The sequence below is a fragment of the Prionailurus viverrinus genome, chromosome D3 (assembly GCF_022837055.1).
Source record: "Prionailurus viverrinus isolate Anna chromosome D3, UM_Priviv_1.0, whole genome shotgun sequence".
In the NCBI taxonomy this organism is placed as follows: domain Eukaryota; kingdom Metazoa; phylum Chordata; class Mammalia; order Carnivora; family Felidae; genus Prionailurus; species Prionailurus viverrinus.
In genome coordinates, this window is record NC_062572.1 from 15,455,800 (window position 1) to 15,478,081 (window position 22,282).

The 22,282-nt window shown below is 42.4% G+C and overlaps 1 protein-coding gene across 4 annotated transcripts in view; it reads left to right on the forward strand.

The window, feature by feature from the left end:
- The window catches only part of SRRM4 (serine/arginine repetitive matrix 4), a 590,829-nt gene that overhangs the window by 294,469 nt on the left and 274,078 nt on the right, over nt 1-22,282 (forward strand). The gene's annotated exons all lie outside the window — the stretch shown is intronic.

Genomic DNA, 22,282 nt, shown 5'->3' on the forward strand with positions numbered 1-22,282 from the left:
TAAATTTATTCCTAATTATTGTATCTTTGATGATACTTTTGTAAATTCTATTGTTTTCCTAACTTTGTTTTTTAAATTGTTGCCACTAAAAATGAAACTTATTTGAATTACATATTGACTTGTATTTTGTGATTTTGCTAAATTCACTTATTCTAGTAGATGTGTGCGTGTGTGCGTGCGTGCGTGTGTGTGTGTGTGTGTGTGTGTGTGTGTATGAATTCATTAGGACTTTCTACATACATAAGCCTGTTATCAGTCAGGCTTATGTAATTTGTTTAAAGTAATTTGCAGTACGATATAGCAGTGACTCTTTCTATGACCTTGGTCAGGCATTTAATTTCTCTGAACTTTTAGTGGTTCTTCTTATAGAGAGAGACTGTTATATAGACTTGTCTTTGAGATTCCTTTCAGATCTAAGATGGTAAGAGATCCGGCTCTGTTATTTGCTTGTTTTGTGACCCTGGGCAAAATATTCCATCTCTCTGAGTCTCTATTTGTTCATTTGTAAAATGGACATAATGTTCATTTGTTCATAATGTTCATTTGTAAATGGAATAATAATAATGATAATAATATATTCATGTCATGAAGTTGTTATGATGAATCAATGCAATAAAGCATGTGAAGTATTTATCAGGGCACTTAGAAGATTGTAGGCACTCAGTAGCTGTTATATGTTGTGGTATAATAAAATATATTTGGTCTTTGTCCCTGGTTTCTGGTACAGAACTTCTAAAACCCTTGGAATTTCCAGAATGATAGGAATGCCTTTTGTTATTCACAACTTTCTCCTCCTTTCTAGACACTTGAGTTTATGACAGTTGACTTAGGGTGGAGCCCCTAGATAGCCTCAGGATCGGTCTGGTCACTTTCAGCTTCCCCTATCTCTGGAAAGGGGAAGAGAGCTGGAGAGTAGGTTATAAACACTCTTGAGCAAGATTTGGAGAGCTTCCAAGTTGGTGAACACATCTACATGCAGCGAGGGTGGGACATCCCAACCTCATGGACACAGAGGTTTCTGTGCTCCTTCTGGACCTCACCCTAGGTACTTCTTCATCTGGATGTTTGTTTGTCTCTTTTATTATAAACTGTGGCCATAAGTATAGCACTTTCCTGAGTTCTATGAGCCATTCTAGAAAATTATCAAATCCAAGGAGGGAGTCACAGGAGCCCTTGAATTTATAGTTGGGTTGGCTGGACAGAAGAAGTGTGGGTACCCTGGGCACCCCATTTGTGGCTGTTGTCTAAAGTGGGGGCAGTTTGTGGGCTGAGCCCTTAATTTTTAGAATCTGCACTAACTCTGAATAGTGTCAGAGTTGAATTGTTGGATATTCAGTTGGTATCAAAGAATTGGGGAATTTGTTGTCAATGTTGGAAAAAGACATCGCACCTATTAATAATTGTGATGCTGTTAATAATAATAATAAATGATAGCACTGTAATGCTTTCTAGCTCACAAAGCAGATTTACATTTTATATCTCATTTGATTACCACAAGGGCCTGTTGGCTAGGCAGAGCTGAGATTATTAACCTAACTGTATTGATGAGTAATGAAAAGCTCAGAGAAGTTGAACAACATGTCTAGAGCCATTCAGCATGTAGGAGACAGTACTGTGACCTGGTTTTCTGACCTTGAATCTTGCCATTTCCACAAATAAGGACAGGTTGGGCAAGGGAATTTTTATAAAGACCAGCCCTAGTACCTAGGGACACTGTAGGGACACTGTCACCAAACATACTCTGAGGGGTGTGTGTGTGTGTGTGTGTGTGTGTGTGTGTGTGTGTGTGTGTGGTTTCCCTAAAGCCACCAGGTCAGGACATTTATCAAACTGAATTATGCCTCAGAATCCCCAGAGAAGCATACAAAAGTACAGGTTCCTAGGCTCCACACTCATAGGTTTGATTCAGAACTCTGGAAGGGCTCAAGAGCCAAGGATTTTTTTTAATGTTTATTTATTTTGGGAGAGAGAGAGCCAGAGAGAGAGGGGCAGAGGAAGATGGAGAGAGAGAATCCCAGGCAGGCTCTGAGCTGTGACTGCAGAGTCCAACGCGGGGCTCAAATCCATGAACCATGAGATCCTGACTTGAACCTAAATCAAGAGTCTGACACTTAACCAACTGAGCCACCCAGATGCCCCTAAGAGCCAAGGATATTTTTTAGCAAACACCCCAAATAACTCTGATACAGTTCTTCTACTGACCAAAACCCTTGCCTTAAGCAGTGGTTCTCAATCCAGGCTGCACATGAGAGTCACCCAGGAAGCTTTTTTTTTTTCAATGTTTATTTATTTTTGGGACAGAGAAAGACAGAGCATGAACGGGGGAGGGGCAGAGAGAGAGGGAGACACAGAATCGGAAACAGGCTCCAGGCTCCGAGCCCTCAGCCCAGAGCCTGACGCGGGGCTCGAACTCACGGACCGCGAGATCGTGACCTGGCTGAAGTCGGACGCTTAACCGACTGCGCCACCCAGGCGCCCCAACCCAGGAAGCTTTTAAAACTTAAGGTGCCCAGGCTCTCCCCAGGGCTACAGAATCAAAATCTCTAGCAAGTACAAAGAGCTGTTCCAGATGAGCTGACCCACAGGGTTACCTGCTCATCCTGTCCCTCTGTTCCTTACCTTTCCTCCACTCTTCACCTTTTGTACCTCTTGTTTGGTGTCCCTGATTTATTTTGTTTTAATCTCCTAGGTTTCTCTCCATCTCTGTCTTTCTGTGTTTGTCCTTCTTTAGTCCATCTGTGTCTCTCTGAGACACTCTCTCATCTCTGTCATCTCTGTCTCTCTATTTTGTGTTGTCTCATTGGGTGAATATCTTCGAGACTCTACCTCCCTGTGTTTCTCTTCTGTATTTCCCTTTTCCTGGGTCTGTGGCTACGTGTCTTTCTGTGAGTTCCTGCCTCTGATTCTTTCCAGTCCTGGCTCTTGCTTTGACTCTGGGTCTTTTGTTTCTCCTGTCCTGCCCACGGTGCATCTCTCTGTGCATCTGAGCCCATGTGTGTGCGTGTGTGTGCGTGCGTGTGTGTGTGTGTGTCTCCATTACTTTCTTTCCATCTCTGGTCTTTTTCTTCTTCTCTCTCCCTGCTACCTCCCAGCCTCTCAGCTCTGCAACTTTATGTGAAATCCAAAGAGACTCTTCTATAGAGAAGTCTGAAATGCCCTGGGCCAGACCCCAGACCCCTGCAAACCTCAGAATGTTCACCTCTAATCATGAGCCCCATCTGGGACTGTCCCACTCACCTGCAGGGCTTATCTGGAGCCCTCAGCTCCCTGTGCTGCCAGAGATAAGGTGCCCTTTGTGGCAATTGCTTTGGTCATGACCCTCAAAAAGACTAGATAATAGATAAGTAGCCTGGCCTTTGGGATCCTGGAGCACCTTCCACTTCTCCCCAGGCTGAAAACTGACCTTCCTATCACTGACCCTAAGTATCCCAGAATACTCTCAGGGGCTTTATGGCTGATCCAAACTGCCCTTAGGAAAATCAGACTAACTTTTATCTCTGAGCTAATATTGTTAATTCCTCATTAATTGAATAATTTATTTAGCTTGTATTTGTTAAACACTGTGTGCCAGATTCTGTGCTGAAGGCATAGCAGTGAAGGTAACAGGTATAATATTGCCAGTCTCAGCCCTCCTAACTATTGTAGCATGGATTGAGCATCTATTGTGTTCCAGGAGTTTCCTTTATATAAAAAAGTTTATACTAGAATTCCCTGCTGCAAGAGAACAGCCACTTTTAGTGCAAAATACTTTAATTATCTGCTCGTAATCGTTATAGATATTAATTAATTATAGCTGTTAATACACTGGGCATTTAAGTCTTCTGTATTCAGGGGTGATATTTAAAATGTTTAACAAATGACTAGTTAACCAATGAATGCATTTGCCCCACTCCTCATTTCTATTGCAGTTAGTTGCATAAACATGAAATCTGTCATTCATCCATCCATTCATTCATGTTTTCACTCACATTCATTTATTCTTTCTTTCAGCGTATTGTTAAGGACCCTCTGGGTATCATGCACTGTGTTAGGACTTGGGGATGCAACAAGTAACAGGACACCATAAGGAACTCAGAAGAAGGGGATAGATAAAGACATTAGCCAAGTTCATAGAATGGGACAAAGGAAAAGTTCGGGAGTGTAGACTTAGAAATCTAACCTAGTTAGAGCAATTAGGGAGGGCTTTGTGGAGGGAGGGATTTTAATACTAAGACTTTAAATAGTGAACAAGGGTTAGCCAGATGAGGTCTCTTTCTCGACAGTTTTTTATGTTCCATAGGACAGAACATGGTGCCCTGAGCATAGTAGGGTTCCACCAAATCAATAGGTAAATAAAACACGATGACTCTGAAAGCAGTTTTCTGGCTGGGTGGTAATTAGCTAGGGAAGCCATAATGAAGATGCATTATCTTTTCCAGAAACACTTACTGTTAGCACATCTTTTGTCATTACATGCACCCAGCTCCTGGCCAAGCATCAAAGGCAGTTTTCTCCACTCAAAATTCATGGTGACATCAGAGCTTTCAACAGACTCTTTTCCTGCTCACTCTCCCAGACCAAGAAGATAAATTAAGAGCCCAGGGAAGTAGGCCTTGGAAACAAAACTTGATGAGAGAGAACATTATCAGGTACTAGTTCTCAAACTCCTGCCTATAGGGGCCATGTTTCTAGAGCTGTGGTCTGGGTTTCTAGAGTTTCTTCTATTCTTTTAGAAGAAACCAGAAATCTGAATTTTCATGTGAAACCTTCCGATTTTTATGTTGGAATCTAATTTAAAACTTAAAAAAAAAGTCATTGCATGTAGCAAACCAAACATTGATGTGCTGCTGTCTCAGTCTGTTCTGGCTGCTATAACAAAAGTGCCATAGACTGTGTGGCTTAAACAACAAACATTTGTCACAGTTCCAGAGGCTGGGAAGTCCTGGGAAGTGAGACCTACTTCTTGGTTCATAGATGACTGACTTCTCTCTATGTCGTCACATGATGGAAGGAGTGAGGGAGCTCTTTGGGGTCCCTTTTATAAGAGCAGTAATCCTATTCATGAGGGCTCTACCCTCCAAAGGCCTCACCTCCTAATACCATTACATTGGGGGTTAGGATTTTAAAGCATATGAATTTTGGAGTGACAAACAGCTCATAACAGCTGCCATTCCTAATTTAGAAGCTATTTCCTCAGACTGAGAAGGACTGAGAGGGACTTCTATTTACCATGCAGCGTGTTGTTCTGAACATTGTACTACATGTTCTATGGATCTTCATTGTGAATATTCATTGCATGAATATCTCTATTATCTTATTTAATCTTTGTAACAACCTCATGGGGCTGGTATTATCATCTCTTTTGAGGAAGATTGCCAAATTAAGTCTGCAGGGACCCAATATTAACCATAAGGAAGCTTAATATTCAAACAGAATTGGATATGAACTAAGAAGAGGAGAAAGTTGTTGAATCAGGGACCTGATTTTGTAAGACATTCCCTCCCCCAGGTGCTAAGAGCCTTGAATAACCAGCTATTTGTCTAAAAACTGTCATTTTGTTGGTTGGATGTCTTCACTAATTGCTCTAAATACTGCTGCTCTTTTCTGCAACTTTCTTGCATAGAGAGTTTTAACATGTTGGTATGGGAACCCAGGTCCCTGTTATGTAAAATATATGTAGCCTACAAAGTTATTCACCATTAATTAATATCATGTCTGTGGTATTTGAGATCCACCCAGCTAAGCAACACTGTTAGACTTTCAGGTTCTGATTTTTCACGCCTCTGAAATAGTTCAATCCTTTTATATGATAGGAGTTGCATCTTAGAAAAGACAATCAGAAAACATTTCCTTTTACCTGGGCTTCTGGAATTTTTTCCTTCGATGGGAGCATCCTGTAACCCTAGAGTATTAGGGCCCCTGTACCAGAGAGGATTTTGCTAGATGAACTCCCAAGACCCCTCTAGGTATCTCCAAGTGGGATTTAGCAAGGTCATGGATCTTCAAACCAGCCCTGTGGAGAGATTGTCTGTTCCAAGATGTGAACCCCGTGAACAATCAGATAAAAGGGCTTATCTATCTCAGAGTCATTGGGAAGTCAGACACTGAATGGAGTAGCTGTGTTGCTTAGCAGAGTGGGTCTTAAATTCTGGCATGCATGAAGCCATCAGTTTGCTTGTTTGTAGATTCTTGACCCCCCAGCTTCCATTCTGATTCACTGTATTTGTCATGGCAGAAGGCTAAGGTGTTGTAGCAAAAGGCCCAATAATAACATGGCTTATAGAACACCGAACTTATTTCTCCCACACACATTACAATCCAAAGTGAGTGTTCCTGATTGGTGGATATCTTTGTTTCATGAGATGTGGCAGGTTAAGGATGGCCATGTATTATTTGACATTCTTCTCATTGAGAAATGAGGTTGATGTCCCCTCCTCTTGCTTTGACCAACAGAATGTTTTAGAAGTGACCCTATACTAGTGTCTGGGCACAGCCCTTAAGAGACTATAGGATTCCACTTTTTTCTCTTGGAACACTCACTCTTTGAACCCAGCTACCATGCTATGTGGGAGCCCAAAAGCCTGTGAGGAGGCACATGTGGAAGAAGAAGAGGGACACGTGGTAGTCAGCCCCAGTTAAGATTTCAGCTGAGAGCTAGAATCAACTTTCCCACCATGGGCATGAATTACTATGGAAGTGGACCCTCTGGTCCAGTGGAACCTTCCCACCTGGTGCCATCCCCATCCCCTTCCCACCAGGGATCCCCTAGTGCCTGCCCAAATCATAGATTCATATGCCTGATAAATGACTGATAATTTGAAGTGACTAAGATTAGGATGGTTGCAGAGACCCAGGTTTCTTCCATCATGGGGCACCTCTACCTTCTATAAACTTGTCATCATCTGCTAGGTCAAGATTGAGTTCCTACCATGTCTAGATTCTAGTCAGTGGGAGTGGCTGGAGAAGATGCATCTATTTCTTACTCACCTTGGCTTCGAGCTGGCACCTGTTACTTCTCACATTGCACTGGCAAGAACTTGTCACACAACTGCATCTAATTACAAAGCAGACAGGGAAATCGGGTCTCTAGCTATGCAGCCATATTCTCAGCCACAAGAAGAAAGATGAAAATGGGTTCTGTTGGAAGTCTGGACTGGGGCACAGAGATCTGCATTTCTGCAATTGCCACCCTCAGGTGATTTTGATGTTGGTGGTCCACATATAGCAGTGAAGAGTATGAGTTTCAAACTCAGTGAGATATGAGTTTAAAACTAAATTCTACCATTTACCAGCTGGGTGACACCTCTGAGTTCCAGTTTCCTTGTGTATATAAAAATGCAGAAAATAGTAATTCTAACCTCAGGGGGTGGTTGTGCAGATTTGATAATGGCCTGCATGAAAAGTGCGAGCATAGAACTTGGTGCACAGCAAGCTCTAAAAAGAAAAAAGAGAAAGTTTGTATTGTTAACTGAAGCAAATGGTCCATTCTGTCTTTTAAAACCAGCACATCAATGCACTCAGTCATTATACTTAAAATATCCCTTTTACCCTCCAACTGACCCTAGTCTTATCCCCATTTTACAGACAAGGAAACTGAGACTCAGACAAGTAGACCAAAACCACTGAATTCGTAAGTGCTGGTGTCAGAATTTGAGCCAAGATTTATTTCTAATGGGATTTGATTACAAATACTATATAAATACTTTCTAATGTTTATTTTTGAGAGATAGAGTGAGCAGGGGAAGTGCACAGAGAGAGGGAGACAGGGATCCGAAGTGGACTCTGTGCTGACAGCACAGAGCCTGATGTGGGGCTTGAACTCACAAACCATGAAATCACAACGGAGCTAAAGTCAGATGCTCAATGGACTGAGCTCCTGGACCCAGGAGCCCCTAAATACTATATTTTTTAAAAAGTAAAGACCTGTTGATGGCCTGGGGCAAGGAAGTTACATATCACAGCTCTGTTGTAGACAGATAAATCTGAAAGTGTTGCCATGATCTGTGTGAAATCAGGGAAAACTGGAGACCAGGAGGACCAATTTAGGAATCAGGGAGCAGGTTCTCAACTAGGCTAATTGGAGTGAAGGCTGATCATGCTCCTGCCCTCATCCTCTGCAATTACTTCTTTTTCTTTTAAAACTTTTTAAATGTTTATTTAACTTTGAGAGAGAGGGAGAGAGAGCAAGCGTGCAAGAGCACACAAGTGGGGGTTAGAGAGAGACACACACACACAAATCCAAAATAGGCTCCAGGCTCTGAGCTCCAGGCTCCAAGCTGTCAGCAGAGCCCGACACGGGGCTCGAACTCATGAACTGTGAGATGATGACCTGAGCCGAATTCAGACACTTAACTGACTGAACCTCTCAGGCACCCTGCATTTACTTACTTCTAAGGAAGAAATCTCAAATATATTAATACCATTCTTCACTTGAGCATGCCTCTACAAAACCAAATAGCTAACTCTTCCACTCATGCTGGATGTGGCTTATAATGTTTAGCATGGGTTCCAGCCCCTGATAGGAGCTTTTTGCATTCCTCACCTTATCCATTTGGAAAATGGGAATTACAATGCCAGGCATAGCTATTTCATAGAGATTCTATAAGGAAATGCATGGGAATATATTTTGTAAAGTTTAAGTTATCAAATTGTTGTTAAATTTTACTGTAAATTAAACAAAACAATACTGTGGGAAACATTCACTTCAACATTTCTTGATTGATTCTTTGTGTCTTAATTTTGTAAATTAAAAAATTTAGATATTAAAGGATGAAGTAATAGAGAAAGATTAGAAGGTAGATTTTCTTGTGTTGTGGTTTCCATGGTGACAGATTTGCAGGCACCAACCACTGGCTGAAATAGAGATAAATAAGAGAATGATGCAAAGTGTTTTGCACAGTGCCTGGCACAGAGTCAACAATCACTATATATGATATTAGAGTCACTGCCTCTATAAAAGTAGCCTAGACATAGATGCTTGCCATGTAGAGCACCATGGGAAATTCCCTCCTACTCTGGAATGCTTCAGCCTGAACATTCTGAGATTTTTAAAAGGTTCTCAGGCAGTGAAACTTTAAAGGAGAAAACTTAGACAAGGACTTTGATTTGTGGGTTTTCTTATTCTGAACCACCTGCACGATGAGGCTTCACCTTTTGCAGTTCCTTTGTGTCCTGTTTAAGATATCTTTGCCTACCTCAAGCTCAAGATATTTTCCTATATTGTCTTCTAGAAGGTTTATCATTTTTCCCTTTCACATTTAGATCTACAATCCACTGGAATTGATTTTTGTGTGTAGTATGAGATAGAGGTAAAGATTCAGATTTTTCCTTATGGATGGCCAATTGACCTAGCACCGTTTATTGAAAAAGCCATTGTTTCTCCATTCCTCTTCCGTGGCACCTTTATTATAAATCAAGTGTCTTTACGTGTGTGGATTTGTTTCTGAGTTCTCAATGCTATTTTACTGGTCTATTTATCTTTCTTGTATCAAAGCATGCTCCCTTAATTACTCTGGCTTTATAATAACCCCTGATATCTAGTAGTGAAAATCATCTGACTTTGTTCTTCTCTGTGATAATCTTGGGTCTTTGATTTTCCATGCATATTTAAAATTACCATATAAATTTCCACCCAAACAAAAACTTGCTGGGATTTTGATCAGGATTACAGTCTCTAGATCGATTTGAGGAGAGAGGACATCCTTACAATATTGATTTATTTTTTCACAATAACTCTATGAGGTAGATTCTATTGTTATCAGATGCACCCTCCCTTTTGTAGGTGGTGCCCCTATAGAAATGTGAATTAATCCAGTAGCCTACCTAGGAGGAGGGATGGGCATAGTCTGCCCCATCCAGAGGTGTATTGTATCATGGACATCGTTTGAAATTACTGGTTCATGGTAATAATTAAAGCAGAGTGATTGAAGTCAGTTTTATTATTATTTATTGCTTTTAAATTCTCTGTTAATCCTGCACTCTCTTGCTCTTTGCACCAAGGGCAGACCCCTCCCACTGCCCTTGGCATGCCTCTGACTTAATCCCACCAATCTGATTCACCTATGCAAAAATTCGATGGTAAAAAATTTGATGGTAAGTGATGCTGGCTGGCAGGTACAGGTGGAATCCATTTTTGAATGAGCATGATGGCAGATACACCACCCAACCTTTTAGGGGTAACAGTGGAAGAAGGTGATGTTTCAAACCCAGAGTTACTAATAGTAGCTGAGGTGTCTGTGACAAATAGGGGTAGCAGTCATCTTTGCCGAAGGGATATAATTCAGGTTTCATTCCTAGAAATATACTCCCTGATCAAGATTCTTTGACCCTCACTGGGGATTCCAGGAACTTCCTGATATTATTAAAAATTTTTCTTCTGTTAAACTTGGTAGAGGTACTTTGGTGATTTGCAACTAAAGGCCCTGATGGATAGTGTTGTTGTTATTATTATTATTATTATTATTATTATTATTATTACTAGTTGTGCCTCTTCTGCCCAGTTTATAAACTGCCATCTTTCTACACGGCATGCTATCCCAGACTTCCAGAACACCAAATCTTTCCTACTCCATACAGGCAAGACACCTGCTTGTCCAAAGCCAAGGATTAGACAAATACCAATTAGGACTTATGTTGTCAAGCTGGAGGGTAATGAATGGTGTCTCTGTTTGTCGTGGACCCATATTAGGAACGACTCCACGTGTTGGGGAACCCTCCAACTCCCCTCCATTTGGCAAGAATTAAATGACATCATGCAGAAGGAGCCAGCATGCTGCTGGCTGGAGGATCAATAAATCATGCTGTGGATGTAGGGAAATAGTTAGGCCTTCCCCGGAAAGGCTTCCTCATCCAAGGTACCATTAGTAATGCCACTATTTGCAATCATAATAAAAATAAAAGTAATAGGAAAACCACATTGAGGCAATTCCACTGCCTACTGGATTTTTAATTTTCTTGAGGATGCCAGAGGCAATCTTGAGCCCATTATGTCTAAATGAGGCACATTATAAAAGGCTTACAAAGTCCAAACTGCTTTTACAGCCATTAATTAGCCAGACTTCTAAAGAGGCCCATAAGATTAAGCTTGGGTATGGTCTCTGGTTTCTGGAATAGGGTTGGAGTAGGCAGAGAAGTCAAATACCATTGGTCCAGTCATGGCTCTCCTGCCCTCCTCTCTTGTCTCAGCTCTAACAGATGTTGCCTTTGGGGGGAGGTGGAAAGGGAGGGTACTATATAACCAAGCACCTGATGAGAATGCTCTGAACTCTGTGAGGCTGTGGACAACTCGAGCACAGAGACTACTGGTGTCTTTAGTTTCTATACCCACAGCACCTTGTGCACAACAGATGTAATGAGGCAGCCTTCTTGGTGACAAGACCCAGAAACCTGGCTCTGGCTTTCTTCCACTAAAAGAGAATATATTAGAAGGATATGGGAGGGGGGGCGGCACGTGGAATGAATAACGGGCTAGAGGAGCAGGCTTGTAAGGGAATGAGCACCAGGAATTATAGCAAACATCCAACAGCAGAAATTGGCTCATAACTTCAATCATCTCTGTGTCCTTCAGTCAGAAGCTCAAGATTCCAAGTCCCCAAGAAGGCATGTGGCTAGAGGGACCTGAGTTATTCTCCCCTTACACCTTCCATAGTAGCTAGGGGCACTCATTTTAGAGCCACTCTCAATGGGAATTTGATGGGAAAAAAATGAAAATCAGTGTGCCAACAGGAAGAGATGTAGTGTACCAGATAGCTCCCGGTGGCAAATGTCTGTAATGTGGTCAGTGAATATTACATGTTGAACTGAATTTGCTACCCTTCCTCTTTGGGGTAGACTAAACACCTCCCCAAAAAGGAATAAATAGGAAAATGTGATCACCCCCGAAAAAGCATGGACCAGACAGAGTCTTAATGATGTAACAGAACTATGCAAAACATTGCCCATACATTATCCTCATAACCTGTGAGGTAGGAACTATTAATATCCCCATTTTACAGATGAGGAAAACAAGGCTCAAAAAAGTGAAATCACTTGCCCAAGCACTCACAGTTGGAGCACAGATTCAAGCCAAGGTTTCTTAGATTTCAGAATCCATTCTCTGAACCATTCCATGTAGTTCCTCCTCCCACTTCTGGTTTTGGGCGGGGCACATCCTAAAAGGACAAAAGGGCCTCCAGGACTACAAACTTGATCAAGACCTGGCAGTGTATGAACATATCTAAACATAATAAAGTGCTATCCTAGGGGAACAATGGCCTGGGAAACAGGAAGGGGTGGGTGAGAGGCAGGTGTTGGTCAAGTCCATTCAATACAGTTCAGAGAATGGGAGACCATGGGCCACAAAGCTGAGCCTCTGGCTGGCAGGTGCACATTGGATGTATCGTTCTGCAACTTGCTTTTTTGAATTCAAAGGAAAACAATATGTTTTTAAAATTCCTTGGAAAGCAGTGTGACTTTTGGAGCTGGATGGCCTGAGTTTAAATGCCTTGTGTATTTGTGTGATCCTAAGCACGTTATTTAATGTCTTGCTGCTTTAGTTACCCTGTGAGAACAGTTAGAGAATCTTCTCAAGGACTATTATAAGGATTCAAAGGGTCAAAGTGTTGAGGCACTTGGAAGAGTTTCTGGAATGTCTTAACTCCTGGGCAGGTGAGTGTGGATATTGTTGTCTGTCCTGCTTAGGGCATAGCCTCTTTGCACAGTCTTCCACAGTGTGACTGTTCCCCTGTAGATGAGTATTAGATCATTTTCCGCCTTTTGGTTATTACATGCAACCCTGTTGAAAATCTGTGTATCCTTTCTTGTGCACATTACATCCATTTGCGTCTTTCTCTAGGATAGATGCCAAGAAGAGGTATATCTGTGTCCTAGTGCACGTGCATGTTTTAGTTTTAATAAGTACTGCCAAATAGCCCTCTCCAAAGTGGCTGAACTGAGGTGCACCCATCAGCAGTGTGTGATGATCTGCTTCTTACCAGGTTGAATCTGCCTTTTTAGAGAAACCCAACCTGTCTCTTGCTCATTAAGTCACGTCTATTTTCAGAGCTCAGCTGACATCTCTGGCTGCTCCCCTCTTGGTGATTCCAGCTTTGAGTCCTCCAGCAGTTCCTTGCTATTGTTGTCCTTCCTGACTCTTATTTAATGCAGCCAAGTGCTTTTGGAATCCTGGGTAATAATGGCAGACAAAGCGCTGAATGGAATGTGGAATTGGAGGTGCTGAATGTGGCTTTTGTAAGGACACCTTGGCGTGATTTCAGCCTGAAATGGAGCACTTTGCGCTCAGCCTAAATTGCCTCAATCCTACCTGGCGTGCTGGGTGTGTAGCCCAGACAGGCTGTTTCGCAGGAAGATACAGGCTGCCTTCCCTGGCTTTGGAAACAGGACACCAGCTCACTACGCAGGAATGGATTTAAACCTAGCATTGCGCTTCAAACACTTTCCTCTCAGATCTTAAGGATTTCCAAATGGCCTTTTCTAGTAACCTCAGGGAGGTAACTTCTCAACATAAAGAAAAGAGGCATCTATCTGATCACTTGGGACCTAAACTGACCATCATAAAATCCTTTTTATTTATTTACTATTATTGTTTTGGTGGTGTAATATTTGCAAAGCACAGCTTGAAAGATCCCCTAAAAATACAAATAAACATCTTAACAGCTCCCCAGAGACGATGGATTTAAAGCTACCTTATACTTTCCCATTGCTTCTGAAAGTTTGTCCCCCACCCGTCTTCACGATTTTTTTTTCATTTGGTCAACTATCTGCCGGGGCAACTATTTGCTCAATTTGCTTTCTCTGCCTGGGGAAAGAAAAGATTTTGAAATAAATGTCTGCAGTGGTGCTGTGCACCAATGCTAATGAGATGGTGAAGCCGAGTGTTGGACACTAAGTGTTTGCATTAAAATGGAAATATGTAATCGATTTTTCAAAGAGGGTCTCCCGTTCACTTTTAAAATACACTTCACAGGATGAAAACAAAATGAAAAACATCACTGTCTTTAAGTAATATTGGCTGAGACAGCAACTTCTGGGGAGCTAAGTGTAGAGATAATTGTTTCCAATAATGCATCGGTACGCCATTGTCTTTGTTATAATAAACAGAGAGGATTTATTTCTTAGCAAGGTGTGACGTTATTATCATTTCAGATACTTTTTCTCATGGTGGCAATTCCTCAGTAAAGTAATGCTTCCTCTTCAGGTGACAAATTTCTTAAGAGCTGGTGTTTCAAAATGAATAAAGTTGAAGTTCTATTCATTATTCGCTTGGTCATTGCTAGATGGTTTGAGAAAAAGTGGATGACACACTGGTGTTTTGGGGTCTGAGAGATGTGAGTTGGCATCCAAGCTCTGCCATTTACTAGCTGTATGGCTTAGGGGCCCTTTGAATCTCCAAGTCCACATCAAAAGTGCTGCCCAGGCTGAAAGAAGGGCTGAGTTACCAGAAAATGTGGAGAAAAAACCCATTTCAGGTAATAATTCCAAGTATCTTCCTATTATGGGGATAACTATTAATAATAAGATCAACTCATATTTCTTGAGTGCTTATTACGTGCCAAGCACTGTTTAAGATCTTTGTTTGCATTGGAGTGCCTGGGTGGCTCAGTCAGTTAAGCATCCAACTTGGGCTCAGGTCATGATCTCACAGTTCATGAGTTTGAGCCCCACATTGGGCTCTATGCTGACAGCTCAAAGCCTGGAGCCTGCTTCAGATTCTGTGTCTCTCTCTCTGCCCTTTCCCTGCTCATTCTCTCTCTCTATATCTGTCTCTGTCTCTCTCTCTCTCTCAAAAATAAATAGACATTAAAAATTTTTTAAAAATCTTTATTTGCATCAACAATGTTATTCTCCTAATAACTTTATTAGGTAAGTACTATTATTAAGTAGATGCTAGTATTCTCATAGTTTTAAAGATATTGGTTAATTCATTCAACAAAAATTTACTGAATGTGTTTGTGTTTCTTGGTAAAATGGGGTTAGTTGATTTATCCATGATATATTTATTGGTTAACTACTGTGTACCAGGCAATGTGCTACCTTCCAGAGCTGCATTGGTGAGTGGAATAGCCATGGTCCTTGCATTCATGGAAGTTAAGAGCCCACAGGGAGGCAGACCACCATCAAATAATCTCAGAACTCGGTAAATTGTTACAAAGTGAAGAAAATGTAGAGGATAGGATGTGCTCCAATGAGCACATCCAGCAAAGCAATCTACTCTAGACTTGGGGAAGAGACCTGTGCTGTAATCTGAAGGAGGTGTTGGAATTAAGTGAGGAGAGAGAGGGATTGGGTGTGCTTCATACAGAGGGAACAACCCTTGCAGAGGCCAGGTTGTGGGAGGAACATGTCATATGAGCCTCCCCTTTACCTATTTCCATCTGTCTCTGTGGTCCTGGAAAGTGATAAGGATCAGGGCATTTTTCCAGCACTTGGCCAAGTTTTTAATTAAGTGGGTTGCTGTGCTTTGTTGGGGAAGAGGAATGGTTTGCTATATAGCTGGGATCAAGACCATAAAAACCCTTGCTCTTGTTAGAAGACTTTTTCTTGGGGCCTTGCCAATCTTTCTATGCATCTCTAGAAACTGTGACACCTAAGTTAGAATGAAGAAACGAAATAACTGTGGATAAAGCCTAGAGAACCAATATGGCAGCCTATTGGCCACTGGTGACACAGAAAGCCTTGAAAGGAGTTGTCTCAACCTTTGTGGAACAGTCATGACACTGTTCAGGAATGCTTGAGACAGGACCACATGACCGTCTGACAGATGCCCTGGGATCTTATTGCGCCATATCAGACGTGGGCGGGAGCACCTCATAATTGCTGTTCCTCTCACAGGTGGTGAGTATGTATGCCCATGCTAATGAATTAAAGTCTGCCAAGCGTTTTAAACCTCCTGAAACAAAAATGGAACAGAAGTGTGAGATTCTGTAATTGTGATTGTTGCTGATACTCTGCTTCTCAGCAGAGCCGGAGAATATTCTTGTTAAAATGCCGTGTTCTGACAGTAAGATGAGGACTTGTGTTAGGTGTTGCCAGTCACAGAGGCTTTTCTCAGCAGTGTGTGTTCTGTGTTGTGTGCGTGTGCGTGTGCACATGCACTTGTGCATACATAAGGGTAAACATTAGGCATAGGAACAAGGGAGAATTGATGTAATTTGTAGAAAGATCCTAGAAACTTCCCCTGGAGGCTATTTGAGAGGTCTCCTTTCACTGAGGAATAAACATGAAATTGCTTTACTTGTCCAAGTTATTACAATGAGCCAGTCTCTGTTACACCTCCCACCCACCTCCCACCTTCCTGCTACCTGGTAAGTCAGTTGGATTCCATAACTTTTCAGTCTCCTGGGGCCATTAAAAGAGCCTAGACACTAGGCCATTTTTCAATTCCAGTCTTAGGTTTCATTCAGAGCTTCCCTTTCTGTTTCCTGGCCTTGGCTGTATGTGGGCCTGCTCTCTCACTCCCCTGCACTCCACACTTTCTTGTTCCTTTTTCTGCTGGTGGAAATGAGGAGAGAGAAGAGGACATTTGTTTTGTTTTGTTTTGTTTAATAGGCTTTATTTTTTAGAGCATTTTTAAGTTCATAGGAAAATGAAGCAGAAAGTAAAGAGAGTCTCCATATTACTCTTGTCTCCATACCTGTGCATCCTCCCCCGCTATCTACATCCCTGGCCAGAGTGATATATTTGTTATAATCAATGAACCTACATTGACACATCATTATAAACCAAAGTCCATGGTTTACATTAGGGTGCACTCTTGGTGTTATACAAGCTTTGGGCTTGGACAAATGTATAACAACCTGTATCCACCATTTCAGTATCACAAGGACAGTTTCCCTGCCCTAAATATCCCCTCATGCTCTGCCTATTCATCCCTCCCCCAACTCAACCTCTGGAAACTACTGCTCTTTTTACTGTCTCCACAGTTTTGCCTTTTCCATAATGTCATACAGTTAGAATCATACAGCACGTAGCCTGGTCAAGTTGCCTTCTTTTACACTCTTAGTAACCATCAAGGTTCCTCTATGTCTTTTCATGGATCGATAGCTCAGTTCTATTTACCACTGAATAAATATTCCATCGTGTGGGTGAACCACAGTTTATTTTCCCATCCCCTACTGGAGGGCATCTTGGTTGCTTCTGGGTTTTTGCAGTTAATAAATAAAAGCTGCTGTAAACATCTGTGTGCAGTTTCTGTGTGGACATAAGTGTTCGACTCATTTTGGTAACTATCAAGGAGCGTGTTTGTTGCATTGTATGGCAAGAGTACATTTAGCTTCCTAAGAAGCTGCCAAACTGCTTCCCAAAGTGGCTGTGCTATTTTGCATCCCCACCAACAATGAATGAGAGTTCCTGTTGCACATCTTCCCTGGCGTTTGGTGTTGTCAGCCTTTTGGATTTTTGCTCTTCTGATAGGTGTGTAATGATCCTTCATTGTTGGGGCATTTTTTGAGACGTGTTCTTGGTGAGCTCACTGTCCTCGCCTCTGTTCATTCTAACTGCTGTATCCACATAGAAACATCCCCACACTAGGGACTGGGGCTAGCCTCTTTCTGTTGGTCATCTCCATTTGTTTGGCTCATGGTCCGTGGACTCCGTGCAGATAGATGGAAGCCCCAGCAGACCTTCCTGGCAACAGATTCCATGTTTATTTATATGGTATTTTTGCTTTTGTTCCTCCTGGGCCTCGAGAGCTTCGAAATCCAGATTTATATTTATGTTAATTTCTTGGCTGAGAATTTCTGTGTCATGTGGGAAGTATAAAACCCAGACACTCATGCCATGGTGCATGGATGCTTGGGTTTGCAATTTCTTACCAGAGACGTTTTCCCCATTGTAGTAGATGCCCCGCCCTGTATCCCTTTTATCCACCAGAGTTTTTCTTTACTTGCAGACATTCCCTAGTGCACTGCTGGCAGGTTTTTATCCCAATTGCCTTTCTTCTTCTCTGCCTAAGACCTTGTCTGGCTGGGCTCTAGAATAACCTATAAGCGCAAGAGAAGTTAACGTTCTCAGAGTAACCTCAATGATTGGGGGACATGAGTTGGTGGACAAGTGTGTCATCCCCTATTTTCTGTGGGATAATTTCTGACATGTTTTCTACAGTCTTTCAGAGGTCTCCAGCTGGACCAAGCCTCAGTTTCCCCCAGTAGTAATGTGCTTCTTATGCAACTGTTACTGGCTTTTCTCCTTTTTCTATCTTCTACTACTTCTTTTATGCTTTCTGGGATCACCTCTTCAATAAACTGCTTGATCCCAAATCCTTGTTTCAGGATCTGCTTTAGAGGAGCTCAGGCTAGGAGGCCATCAAGAGCCCAGGCAGATAGCACATTTGTCTATAGGGTTCCTGGGCTGCTGGGAAGGTTCTCTGCTGTCTTTGAGAGTATGTCTTTATGGAGGAGTCTCACACCCAGCTCTCCTCCTTGCAGAGGCCCCAGACCATGTCTCCTGTCACCCTGGTGACACTAGAATGCCAGCCCCAACCTCTCGGGGCCTGTGTTCTGTGTCTGATACCTCCTGGTGGCCCTACTCTCATCTGGAGCTTACTCCTAGAGTGTCTAGTTTTCACTTCTGACCTCTCAGGATGTCTTTTATTTAATTTTGAGTCTGGCTCTGTATGATTTTTTTTCCCCTAATACCATGTTTGTGGCACAGGGATTGTCCACACCAATCAATACACCATGTTGCTGGAAGTCGTAATCTTTCAATCAACAACATGATCAGACACTTCTATTCGTTGGGGTTATGACAGTGAAAAAGCAGAAGTCTCTGCCCTCTTGGGGCTCACATTCCAATGGAGGGAGACAAATTATAAATCGTTAAATATGGTCAGGTGGTGGTTGGTGTTACAGAGAAAAATAAAACAGAGCAAGATGGGATGGAGTGGTAGGAGAAGATGGGGATTGGTGAAGGGCTGCCATCTTACATAGGGTGGCCAGTGGAGCCCTCAATAGAAGAAGGAACTACCTGGCTTTCTGGAGGAAGAGCATTCCAGGCAGGGGCAATACCAAGTACACAGACTGTAAGGCAGGAGTAGGGGGCCCTGGGTGGATCAGTATCGTTGAGCACCCAACTTCAACTCAGGTCATGTTCTCACGGTTCATGGGTTTGAGCCCCACATTGGGCTCTATGCTAACAGCTCAGAGCCTGGAGCCTATGTCTCCCTCTCTCTCTGCTCCTCCGCCTGCTCGCACTCTGTATCTCTTTCTCTCTCAAAAATAAATAAACATTAAAAAACTAAAAAAAAAAAAAAAGGCAGGAGTATGTGTGGCATGTTCCAGGTCAGTAGGGAGGCCAGAGTGGCTGGATGGAATGAGGGATGGGGAGCTGGAGAAAGTGAGGACAGAAGGTAACTGGGGTCAGATCCTGTCAGAATGTGGTGGGGCACCTGGGTGGCTCAGTCGAGTAAGCATCTGACTCTTGATTTTGATATCAGGGCTGTGGGATCAAACTCCATGTTGGGCTCAGCACTGACAGCATAGAGCCTGCTTGGGATTCTCTCTCTCTCTCTCTCTCTCTCTCTCTCTCTCTCTGCCCCTTCCCTACTTGCCTGCACATGCCATCTCTCTCTCTCTCTCCCTCAAAATAAATAAATATTAAAAAAAAGAATGTGGGGAGGACTTTGGTTTGTGAGTCAGATGGGGGGATATAAGCAGATGTTTCTTTTAAGAGGATTCCTCTGGCTGCTGTATTAGAAATAGAATTTCGAGAAGCAAAGGTAGATCAGTGAGGCCAGTTGGGAGCCTGTTGCAATAATCTGGGTGAGGGGTGGTGGTGGCTCAGATCTACTCAACACTGAGGTGTTGGGAAGTGCCAGACTCTGTAAAAATCTTGAAAGGTAAATTGATGATGGATAAGATGTGGGATGTGATGAAAAGAGAGGAGTTAGGGTTGACTCCAAGGTTTCTGGTATGAGCAATTAAATGGATAAAGTTGGCATTTGTTGAGGTGGAAGGGCCGGTTTGGGAGAGGGAATTGGGGGTTCATTACTGGACGTGTTAAATCTGACGTGTTCATAGGCATACAAGTGAAGATGACAAGTAGGCAGTTGGTCATATGACTGTGGAACTCAGAGGAGAAGCCATGTAGCTCACAGATTAGTGGGGGATACTGACAGGTAGATAGGCAGTCTGTTCCAAAGCAACATGTAAGTGTGGTCATATAGTGAGTACAGTGGACTGTAGTTGTCCAAAGAAGGAGTTCAGATTGGTGGTGTTGGGCCATGCTATTGGAGTGCTTGATTTTTAAGCTGTGACCTGAAGATTAAGTAGAACAAGCCAAGTGAAAATAGGGGGAGAACATATTTTAGGCAAAGGGAACAAACAACCTATGCAAGTGCCCTGAGGGATGAGGGAGCATGTTGCCACCTTGGAACTGAAAGTAGGTCCATCTCACTCAAAGAAAATGGTGGTCATGGGGAAGGGTGGAGACAGACACATGGAATAGTCAGATCATGCTGGACCTTAGAAGCCATGTGAAGGAGTTTGGACTACTTCATGAGCATACAAGGGTCTCATTGAAAATTTTCAGACAGGGTGCTGTTGTGGTCAGGTTTAACAGATGCTTCTCCCCTAGAGAGACCTTCCCCCAGAAACATTTTGAGCTAAGTTCTGCAAGAACATCTCCCTTAGGCCACCCAACATGCCTTCTTGTCCATCCCCATCAGCTTCATTCCCACTGTCATCAGGCATGACATATTTAAATAGGTCAGGTCAGGCAGAGAAGCTTCATAGGGACTTTGTCTTCTAATGACCGAGCCCAGACTCAGGGGGAAATAATCTGCATGGACAGCCTGACTTCTTGCACTGAACAGAGAGCACCCAGGGGAAAGGCAGACTGGGTGCTTCCCAGGGCAATATGAACAGAGTGGGTTTCTTTCTATTGTGACCCATGAGTTTTCTCAAAAAACCTCAGGCATTGAGGGGCGCCTGGGTGGCACAGTCGGTTAAGCGTCCGACTTCAGCCAGGTCACGATCTCGCGGTCCGTGAGTTCGAGCCCCGCGTCGGGCTCTGGGCTGATGGCTCAGAGCCTGGAGCCTGTTTCCGATTCTGTGTCTCCCTCTCTCTCTGCCCCTCCCCCATTCATGCTCTGTCTCTCTCTGTCCCAAAAATAAATAAACGTTGAAAAAAAAATTAAAAAAAAAAAAAAACCTCAGGCATTGATGGGTAAGACTGATAAAAATCTGAGGGTCCAGTTTGATGCTGATGAAGGTGATTTTTACCCTGGACAGCTCTTTTTCCCTAAGTCCCTAGCTTATGCCAAATACTGGAGCATTTGGGCATTTAAAATGCATGTGTATGCCATTTTTGGAAAGATCCTTGGACAGTGTCCCTGAGGCCTTTGAAGTAGGATAAATCCATATGCTATAGATTGGGAGCAATTGACTGAGCCTCTGAAGACCTGAGTTCCTATCTAAGCTTTAATTTCTTTACCTTTTAAGTGAATGGGTTGAGTTTGACAACTCAGATGAAATGTATAAATTCCTTGAAGAATATAACATATCAAAATGAACAGGAGTAGAAATAGAAAATCTAAATAGCCCTGTATCTATTTAAGAAATTGAACTCACAATTTCAGTTGTGACCTTGACTTCCCTCCCCTACAGCTACAGGCCCATTTTATCAAATATTTAAGGATGACATAATGCTAAGACTATACAAACTCTTTAAGAGAATAAAGAAGAGAATTTGTTTCCCACTTGTATCATTGGGCCAGCATAACTCTGATAAGAAAATCTGATGACATTATAAAGAAAGAAAATAATAGACCAATATCTTTCATTAACATAGACACAAAATTCTTTAGCAAAATATTATCAAATAGAATTCGGTAGTACATAAAAAGGAAGACTTGAGATCAGAACCATGGGCATGTTGCATTCCACTCTCCCATATCAAATCCTTGGCAAACATCACTAATTGATCTCTTTTTCAGCTGAATCATTCTGACCCTACCTCTTCATGCAGCTACTACCAATCAGTTAAAGTTGTCATGTGAGAAGAAATCTATTTTACATCAGTGAATTTAATGGATCCTACAAATATAAGGCTGAGATACTATAGTTTTGTTATCATCTTAAAATTTTGAGGTTTTTTAAAAAAATGTTTATTTATTTTGTGAGAGAGGTGGGGGAGGGGTAGAGAGAGAGGGAGACATAGAATCCAAAGGAAGCTTCAGGATCTGAGCTGTCAGCACAGAGCCCAAAGTGGGGCTCAAAGTCACGAACCGTGAGATCATGACCTGAGCCGAAGTCAGTCGTTTAACCAACTGAGCCACCCAGGCATCCCAGATTTTGAGGTTGTTTTACAG